The sequence below is a fragment of the Stomoxys calcitrans genome, chromosome 4 (genome assembly GCF_963082655.1).
Source record: "Stomoxys calcitrans chromosome 4, idStoCalc2.1, whole genome shotgun sequence".
NCBI lineage: Eukaryota > Metazoa > Arthropoda > Insecta > Diptera > Muscidae > Stomoxys > Stomoxys calcitrans.
Window position 1 is genome coordinate 78,874,158 of NC_081555.1, and position 11,077 is coordinate 78,885,234.

Sequence of the window (11,077 nt, forward strand, 5' to 3'; positions counted from 1 at the left end):
ATGTCATTGTGCAAAAATTTGCCAAATCGGAGAAGAATTGCGACCTATAGGGGCTCAAAAAGTAATATCGAGTGATCGGTTTATATGGGAGATCAGACTATTGACCGATCGAGACCATATTTGACACGATAGTTGAAATTTATAGGCGAAGTTGATATACAAAATTGCGCCCTCCATAGTAATTGCGCCCTCCATAGGCTTAAGAAGTATAATCAGAAAATCATTTTATTTGGTAGCTTTATTAGGTTATGAACCGACTTCGACTTCACGCCAAATTTTAGCCATATCGGAAAATAATTGCAGCGTCTATAGGCTCAAAATGTCAAGATCCAAGATCGGTTTATATGGCAGCTATATCAAGTTATGAACCGATTTGGACCGTACTTAAGACAGTTGTTGGAACATTTCAGCTAAACCGGATAGGAATTGCGGCGTCTACAGATCCAAAATCGCCTTATGGGTAATCTATATAAAAACATGGACTGATATGACCCATTTACAATCCCAACCGACCTACACCGATAGGTCGGTCAAGAGCCAAACTTTATTCCTTCGAATGTTAGCGTGCTTTCCACAGAGAGAGAGACAGACGGACGGGCAAGATCGCCTTAAAATGTCATGGCGATCCAGAATATATATACTTTAAGGGGTCTTGTTACAAACGGATTGGCGAAGTTAGTATACCCTTATTCTATGGTGGCGGGTATAAAAATTTAATTTGTGAAATAAAAGAAGCGATTTAAATCAATATATATTAGCTTCCTCGCAAAATTGATCTTTGTTAATTTGTCTGCAATTATGAGTATGAACCCTTACAGGGCGCAGTTCTTATCTGATTCGGCTGAAATTTTGTACCTACCTACCAAATATGGTTTGAATCAGTTTAAAACCACATATATGTATCTTCCATATAAACCAATCTCCCGATTTTACTTCTTGGGCTCCAATTAGGTGACATTTTGCACAATGACTTCTTCTCAATCATTCAAATCATGATAACACGAATTGTTCCATAACCTGATATAGCTCCATTAGCATTTCTTATTCATTATATATTGTTTGCCTATTGAAAGATACCGGGCAAACAACTTGTGAAATGCTATCCATGGAGAAGGATACATATGATTTTTTCTGGAGATATAAAAGTCTTAGCAGCTATCGACAATTTTCGCTAGAGTGGATTTATGTTTTCAATTTAGTACAAAATCACTACCAAGAAAATACTAAAACTACCTGGGCTCTTGAAACTTCTAAAAGAGCTTTAAGATTCAAGATTGATAGCAAAAAATTAGTGCTTTATATTTCATTTCGTATCCATTCGGCCGCAATTCCCTAACTTTCATAGAATTGTGTTGCAAACCGAAACACTTTTACTCCCATATTGTGTATACATGCTGCTTCGTAATGGCATTTTCTCAGGGTAAACTTTGTCAATATTGATTTTTAAGCCATTGTGTGGACACTGAAATTGAAAAACAATAACCAAAGGCTTAGATAAATAAACGAATGTTCAAATAAATATCGGAATCAAGTCAAAATAATGATTGTGTCATTGCTTTCCTTCTCCATTCCATTGTGACCGCAAGGGAAATGTTTAGGCATCAACTTGAATGCCAAGAATTGTTAACAAACATCACAAATGGTAGAGCTCTCACTCTCGTCATGATGACGTCTCTGTTGAGCTATGTTTTGCAAAATCGTTTCAATTTGATTTGCCTCAGGCATTGTTTTACTTTCGAGGTTTTTCTTGGTGTACTCTTCCAATAATACTTTAAGAAGAAGACCACGATTTCGGTCCAGAAGCCATTCATTTATCCGTCTGGTCTTATTGATATTCCATTTTCAATCACTCGAAAAACGGAAAAAGTTTTGTTTTCCTCTTGCCAATATACAGCGATTAATTTAAGGATACTATAAACACTGCGACAAAAGGAATAAGAAGATAAATTAATTAAGACATTTCGCTATTAACTGAAAATATGTTAACGAAATTGTGTCGACTCCCACTTAAACAGCGAAGTAAACGTATTGACTTTAGGGACATCCAATACACAGCAAAATAATACGTAGTATGGGCAATTGTATATAAAAACAAGTAAAAGCGTGCTAAGTTCGGCCGTGCCGAATCTTATATACCCTTCACCATGGATCGCATTTGTCGAGTTCTTTTCCCGGCATCTCTTCTTAGGCAAAAAAAGGATATAAGAAAAGACTTGCTCTGCTATTAGAGCGATATTAAGATATGGTCCGGTTTGGACCACAGTTAAATTATGTTTATGTTGGAGACCTGTGTAAAATGTCAGCCAATTCGAATAAGAATTGCTCTCTTTCTGGGCTCAATAAGTAAAATAGAGAGATCGATTTATATGGGAGCTGTATCGGGCTATAGACCGATTCTGACCATAATAAACACGTATGTTAATGGTCATGAGAGAATCCGTCGTGCAAAATTTCAGGCAAATCGGATAATAATTGCGACCTCTAGAGGCTCAAGAAGTCAAGTCCCCAGATCTGTTTATATGACAGCTATATCAGGTTATGAACCGATTTGAACCATATTTGGCACAGTTGTTGGATATCATATCAAAATACTACGTGCCAAAATTCATTCAAATTGGATAAGAATTGAGCCCTCTAGAAGCTCAAGAAGTCAAGACCCAAGAGCGGTTTATATGACAGCTATATCAGGTTATGCACCGATTTGAACCATACTTGGCACAGTTGTTGGATATCATAAGAAAACACGTCGTGCAAAATTTCGTCCCAATCGGATACGAATTGCGCACTCTAGAGGCTCAAGAAGTCAAGACTTAAGATCGGTTTATATGGCAGCTATATCAAAACATGGACCGATATGGCCCATTTACAATACCAACTGACCTACACCAATAAGAAGTATTTGTGCAAAATTTACTCCTTCGGAAGTTAGCGTGCTTTCGACAGACAGACGGACGGACATGGCTAGATCGACATAAAATTTCACGACGATCAAGAATATATATACTTTATGGGGTCTCAGACGAATATTTCGAGTAGTTACAATCAGAATGACGAAATTAGTATACCCCCCATCTTATGGTGGAGGGTATAATAAGACCTTCAACAGGTCCTACACACGTAATCGTCTATATGGCCGATTCGGCCCTATTTCGATATGGGTAGGTAGGGATTTTGGTTCAACTCAGGGTGTTGTAGCGACAGTCAAAAAGAAAACAAGTAAAGGCGTGCTAATTTCGGCCGGGCCGAATCTTGGGAACCCACCACCATAGATTCTGCTAAAAATTTATACAAAATAAATAAATTTTGTTGAAGGCAATAATTTTGTTCAAAATACTAAACTTCTGTCAAACCAGTAAAAATTAAAGTTTCTAGGAACCGAACAAGGATGGGAGCAAAATCAGGATATAGACTGATTTGGACCATATTTGACCGTATTTAAGTAAAATCTGGAGATCGGTTTATATGGGAGCAATATTAGGTTATAGACCGATTTAAACCAGGGATTCGGAGCGGAGCGGAGCAAGCCTATTTTTGCCGGAGCGGGAGCGACATTTTTAGAACACGGAGCGGAGCGGTTTCCAATCGCAAAACACGCTCCGCTCCGTCAAAATAAAAAACTGAAACATAAACATTGTTTTGTTTTATGAACTTGTTATTTTAGCGAATTGAAACAAAAATTTAAAATAATTTAACTAACTAGCGCTATCTACCGGCAAATAAAATGCGCAACGTCTACAATCATTTTTAAGTACGCCAACAAGATATTGCAAATAAGTTAATTTTTTCTACCTGTTTAGTGTGCCATGGACTGTCGCCGAAAAATGTTGTGAGACCGCATGTGTTAAGCAAAAACTTATACACACACACACCACTATCTATCTGAAACTATCTCTTTCACATTTTGTAAACAAAGCAAATAAAGTTTGTAGCTTCGCAGTAGCTTTAACTCTCAATGAGTGTTAGTGCTTCAAATTTCAACCCCTTTTTTTCTCAGGCATAAAGCATCAAATTGTCGTTATTCTCATTTTTTTCTCTTTATAATAGATAAAATTACTCTCATTATTGGCTGCATTTTTTTCCCGCTGCGTTAATTTCCCGTTATACTATTTAACAAGCAGATCACAGAAACTAGAAATTTTATTAGTTTGCCACAATGTCTAAGCCTGTGTACAAGTTATTTAAAAGAAAGTCGGAAAGTGAATTTATTTGTCAAATTGATTTATGTAATCAAGTGATATATGCTACCTACAGCAGTGCGTTTAATTTAGAACGGCATGTTAAGCGCCGTCACCCGGAAAGTGTGTCTAATTTAGAGGCACCAAATGATAATAGTCCATCTTGTTAAAAAAAAAAAACAAAAATTACGGCCTTTTTTGGAGGTAATGTGAAACCAATCACAGTACAGCTTCGTATGAATGAGAAAATTTTAATGAATGCATGTGTTGAAATGGTCACAACAAATGCCAGACCCTTTTCATTAATGAATGATTCAGGATTTCGAAAAATAATTGACCCTATTTTAACGGCTTTAAACAGCAAAATGGCGATCACACCAGAAACAGTTCAAGAAAAAATAAAATACCTTGCCAACTCGATTAAGACCGAAATTTCGACGGAAATTAAAAACCGCTTAATATCATTAAAAATTGATGTGGCAACTTGTCTAGATCGTAGTATTCTTGGGATGAATGTTCAATACGTTAAAAATAAATCCATATGTATAAAAACATTGGCAATGCGAGAACTTAAAGAGCGCCATACTGGCGATTATATTAAAAGTGTTACGCTATCTGTTCTCGAAGAATATGAAATAAAACCTTAGCAAATATACTCTGTTACCACGGATAATGGGTCTAATATGTTAAAAGCAGTCCAGCTTATGGAATACCGGCATCCAACATATGTCGATTCTGACGATGAACAGGGTCAGCTTGAGGAAAATGATGCTATTGACAAGAATCAAGAGACAGAAGACTCCGAAGAAGAGCAAGGTATAGACTGTGAAATTAGCGCTCTAAAATCTGTACGATGCGCTGCCCACACACTCCAATTGGCAGTATATGCATTTTATAAATACAGAAACATAGCCAGCAAAATTGATAAATGTCGCCAACTTTCAAAGGAAATTCGGACGCCAACCATTATGCTTCTCATAAAAGCACTTAATATTAAACACCCAACACTTAGAATTTTATATATAAAAAGGAGCGGGAGCGGAGCGAGGAGCGGAGCGGAGCGCCAAAAAATTTCCCGGAGCGGAGCGAAAAAAATTTTACCGGAGCGGGAGCGGAGCGGAAAAAAGGTACCCGCTCCGGATCCCTGATTTAAACCGTACAAGGCATACATAGTTATTGGAAGTCATGACAAAACACTACATGCAATATTCCAGCAAAATCGGACAAAAATTCCGGCCTCCAGAGGCTCAAGAAATCAAAACCTGGTGATCGGTTTATATGGCAGCTATATCTAAATCTGAACCGATATCACCCATTTGATATCCCCAATGACCAACATCAACATAAAGTATCTGTGAAAAATTGCAAGCCGCAAGCTTTTCGCGTTCCACCGCTATCGTGATTTCGATAGACGGACGGATATTGCTGGTTCGACTTAGAATGTCTAGACGATCAAGAATATATATGCTTTATGGGGTCCCAGAACAATATTTCGAGGTGTTACAAACGGAATGACTAGATTAGTATACCTCTATCCTATATAGGATGATCTATATAAGCTGATCTTCTGACTTGTTAAGCCTCTACAAAGCCCAATTATTATCCGACTTGAATGCAAATTTGCAGGTAGTGTTTTTGAGTGACTTCAAATAACTGTGAGAGTATGGTCTAAATTGGTTCATAACCTGATATAGCTGCCATATAAACCGAACTCCTAATAAGATTTCCAGAGCCTCCGGAAGGCGCAATTATTACTCAATGTGCCTGTAATTTTGGAGATTGTATTTTTCTGAGACTTCTAACATCCACGACAAGTACGGTTCATACCGGTCTATAATTTTATATGGATTTTATATGTTTGAAACAGTCATTCAAAAAACCTGTCGCATGCGATCCATGGTGGATGGTATATATATTTCGTTCCGGCCGAACTTAACGCGCTTTTACTTGTTGTACCCCCAGATTATGATGGGGGTATACTAATTTCATCATTCCGTTTGTAATACCTCAAAATATTTGTCTGAGACCACATATAGTACATATATTGTGATCGTATTGACATGTCCGTCCGTCTGTCTGTCGAAAGCACGCTAACTTTCGAAGAAGAAAAGCCAGGCGCTTCAAATTTTGCACAAATATTTCGTAGCAGTGTAGGTCGGTTGGGATTGTAAATGTGTCATATCGGGCCATGTTTTAATATAGCTGCCACATCAACCGATCTCGGATCGTGACTTCTTGAGCCAGTAGATTGCGCACTTGTTATAAGATTTTGCACGTAGCGTTTTGTTGTGACTTCCACAAATTGTGCTAAGTATGGTGCAAATCTGTCCACAACCTGATATAGCTGCCATATTAACCGACACGGTCATGATTTCGGGAGCCTCTAGAGGGCAAAATTTTTATCTTTGGTTTAAATTTTGCACGTAGCGTTTTGTTTTGACTTCCAATAACTGTTCATAATATGGTCTAAATCGGTTCATAACCTGATATAGCTGCCATTTGATTTGCCTGAATTTTTGGAAGTAGTATTTTTCTATGTCTTCTAATATCCATAACACGTGCGGTCCATATCGGTTCATAACTTGATATAGCTCTTCTATATTTCAAATAATCATTCAAAAAACTTATCGCATGTGATACACTGTGGAGGGTATTTCGAAGATCTAAAGCTTGGAGCTTGAAATTTTGCACAAATAAAGGGTAATTTTTAAGAGAAAAATGCATAAAGTCTTTATTTGAATCGATAGTACGGTTCAAATAATTTAATGTTGGTAGATTATTTCATGCAAATGTTGACCGGGACTGCGCTTCAAATGGTGCATCCGCTTAGTCCAATTTTGACATACTCTTTCCAACATTTTGGCCGGTATCTCACGAATAAATGCTTCAATGTTGTCTTCCAATGGGTCATTTGATGCGGGGTTGTCTGTATAGACATGAGCTTTAACATAGCCCCACATAAAATATTTTAAGGCGTTAAAATGCACGATCTAGGCGGCCAATTTATCGGTCCCGAACGTGAAATAAAATGTTTACCAAACTAACCTTTCAATAAGTCCATTGTTGCGTGTGCTGTGTGGCAGGTCTTGTTGCACAGTCTTGTTGAAACCACATTTCATTCAAGTCATTCAGTTCAAGTCAAGCAAAAAAAGTTGGACATCATCTCATGGTAGCGCTCACCATTCACAGTTACATTATGATTCGCATCATCTTTGAAGAAGTACGGTCCAATGATGCTACCAGGCCATAAACCGCGCCAAGCTGTGACTTTTTTTAGGATTGTAAACCGTCCATATTGGTCCATGTTTTTATATAGCTACCATATAAACCGATCTGGGATCTTGAATTTTTCAGGCCCTCGAGGGTGCAATTCTTATCCGATTTGACTGAAATTCTCCCAGAGGTGTTTTGTTATGATTTCCCACAATTGTTTTAAGTATGGTTCAAATCGGTCCACAACTTGATATAGCTGTCATATAAACCAATCTGGAATCTTGACTTCCGTAGCCTCTAGATGACGCTATTCCTATCCAATTAAGCTGAAATATTGCACCACGTGTTTCGGTACAACTTCCAACAAATGAGCTACGTATGGTTCAAATCGGTACATAACATCAAAAAATGCGTCTGAGACCCCATAAAGTATATATATATTCTTGATCGTCAAGTCATTTTAAGTAGATCTATCTATGTCCTTCCGTGCGTCTGTCTGTCGAAGGAGTAAACCTAAGCGCTTGAAATTTTACACAAATACTTTTTATTAGTGTAAGTCGGTGGGGATTGTAAATGGGACAAATCGGTCCATGTTTTGATATAGCTGCCATATAAACCGATCTCGGGTCTTGACTTCTTGAGCCTCTAGAGGTCGCAATTCTCGTCCGCAATTCTCGTTCTACGCTAAGTATGATTCAAATCGGTTCATAATCTGGTGTAGCTGTCATAAAAACTGATCTTGGATCCTGACTTCTTGAGCCAATAGATCGCGCAATTCTCAACCGATTTGGCTGAAATTTTGCAAGAGGTTTTTTATAACTTCCAATAACTGCGCTAAGTATGGCGTCAATCGGTATATAACCTGATATAGCTGCCATATAAACCGATCTGGGATCTTGACTTCTTGAACTTCTAGAGGGCGCAATTGTCATCCAATTCGGCAGAAATTTTTTACAACGGCTTCTCTCATGAACTTCAACATATGGTCGGAATTGATCAATAGCTTAATACAGCTCCCATATAAACCTATCTGCCGAACGAACTGAAATATTACACAATGACTTCTACAATGTTCAGCATTCATTTATGATCCGAATGGGACTATTACTTGATATAGCTCCAATAGTATAACAGTTCTTATTCAATATTCTTTGTTTGCTGAAAATGCGATCCATGGTGGAGGGTATATAAGATTCGGGCCGGGCCGAACTTAGCACGCTCTTACTTGTTTTTTTTAGTTCTCCCACACTGGAACGACCTCAACACACAGTTCAAATTTTTGGAACAATGAGAGGCAAACAAGTTAAAATTTGGTAAGTTTATCTGGGCCGAATCTTGGGTACCCATTACCTTAAATTCTGCTAAACATTGTTTACATACATCAGGCTTGTTTATATATGGATACTAGCTGACCCGGGCCCGCTCCGCTGCGCCTTCTTTTACTTTTATGGAACAAAGGTTTCCTTGGAATATTTATTTTCGACAGTTAAAGAGCTTTTAGTGAAATACCATGCTAGGCAAATAGTATTTCGCTTGGCTAACATTTTAACAATATAAGTGCCTTTGTCCGAATCCCATATGATCTTTATTGGTCTACGAATTTAAAGTTGGATGTAAGGTATACTCTATTCTTAAAATACTTTATTTCAGCCCGCTACTCTCATGATATCTGATTTAGGGGTGTTTTCGGGGGTGAGGGTCCCCCATGCACTTGGCCCTGAAAAAATATCAGCATCGTGCTCTTCTTTCCAAAACCATTTATTTAAACCCCATATTGCCATTGGTTTAGGGGAGTTTACACGATGAGGCGTACCCCAAACACATGGCCCAAAATAGGTTATCAAATCTTAAATACCACATATTGGCATGGTCGAAAATTTTTTACCTTTTGCGGGGTGTTTTGGGGAAGGGGTGATTCCCTAAATACATGGTCCTAAATTTGGATATCAAATTCGTATTTTTCTTCCAAATACCATTATATGAGCTCCATTGTGCGATGGTCACTAAAAAATTGCTGCTTCTGGGGTATTTTGGGAAAGGGGTTGACCCCCAGAAAATTGGTCCCGAAAGTGGGTATCAATTCTTGCTCTACCCCCTAAACCTTTCATTTAATCTCCACATTGACATGGTCGGTAAATATGGCCGATTTAGGGGTGTTTTGGGGTTGGGGTGGTCCCCCAAACACTAAGCTAGGAAAATATATCAGCATCGTGCCCTATTCTCGTATATCTATATATCATTTATTTGAACCCCATATTTTGGGAAAGGGGTTGACCCCCAGAAAATTGGTCCCGAAAGTGGGTATCACTTCTTGCTCTACCCCCCAATACCTTTTATTTAAGCACCACATTGACATGGTCGGTATATATGGCCGATTTAGGGGTGTTTTGGGGATTAGGGTGGTCGCCCAAATACTAAGCCCGAAAAATATATCAGCAACGTGCTCTATTCTCATACATCTATATATCATTTATTTGAACCCCATTTTGCCATTGGCCTCAAAATTGGATATCAAATTCGTTTTCTAATCTCATTTAAACTCCTTATTGCAAAAGTCACCAAATATGTCCGGTTTGGAGTATTGGCCCTAAAATCTATAAATATTTCGTTCCACTCTCTTTGCGACCCAAATTGTCTTGGTGAGGAAATATGTCCTATTTAGGGGTTGTTATGGTGGCGGGACGTCCCCTAGACAGTTGGTCTCTAATATCAGATACGTAGTATACTCCCAAATACCTTTAATTTGAGCCCCATACTTCCATAGTTGGCAAACGTGACCGGCTTGTGGAGTGTTTTGGGGGATGGGCGGCCACTCAGTGAGTTGGCTATGGTCGTAAATTTGACCCCTTTGGGGGAGGTTTTTGGGGAGAGGCTGCCCCAAACCCTTGGCCCCATATTTGGATATCAGATTCTAATTCTACATCAAATACCTTTTATTTAAGACCTATATTCCCATGGTCAGTAAACAAGTCCTGTTTGGGGGGTGTTTTGCGGAAGGGATCCCCCAGAAACGTGGTCTCACATTTGGATATCAGATTCGTCTTCTATGTCAGCCCAATCTCGTCCAAATTGTAACTTCTAGGGGCTTAGCAAATCAAAACTGGATATCAGTTTACATCGGGGGCTATAGCTGTTTATCTTTCTGGGCGGGATTTGGCTGAATATTGAAGGACCTATCTAACGGAGACTACCTATCTGGTGGGATCTAGTGTGTGTGTCCTGGCGAGAATGCTAATGCTTCATTACAAGCCAACCAAGTAGAATTGAAACTTTTATATCGAAGAACATCTTTATGTGGGATCTATATCCAAATCTCAATCGAAATGACCTCTTTGCCAGTTTGTGTGTGAAATTTTTAATTCTCAACGAGCTTTAGCTAATTACTGTGCAAAATACGGTCCAAGTCAGTCAATAAAATGATAAAGCTCTCATTGTTCGGTTGCAAGAATCATTAATTTTTGCCGGTTTGACAGAAGTTTGGTATGTTGAATAAAAGTATGCCCTTCAACTAAATTTATTTTTTACTAGCTGAACCGGGCCCGCTCCGCCTTCTTTTACTTTATATGGAGCACAATTTCCCTTTGAATATTTAATTTCGACAAATAAAGAGCTTTTAGTGAAATACCATGCTACGGAAATAGTATATCGCTTGTCTAACAGTTTAACAATATAAGTGCCTTTATCTGAAT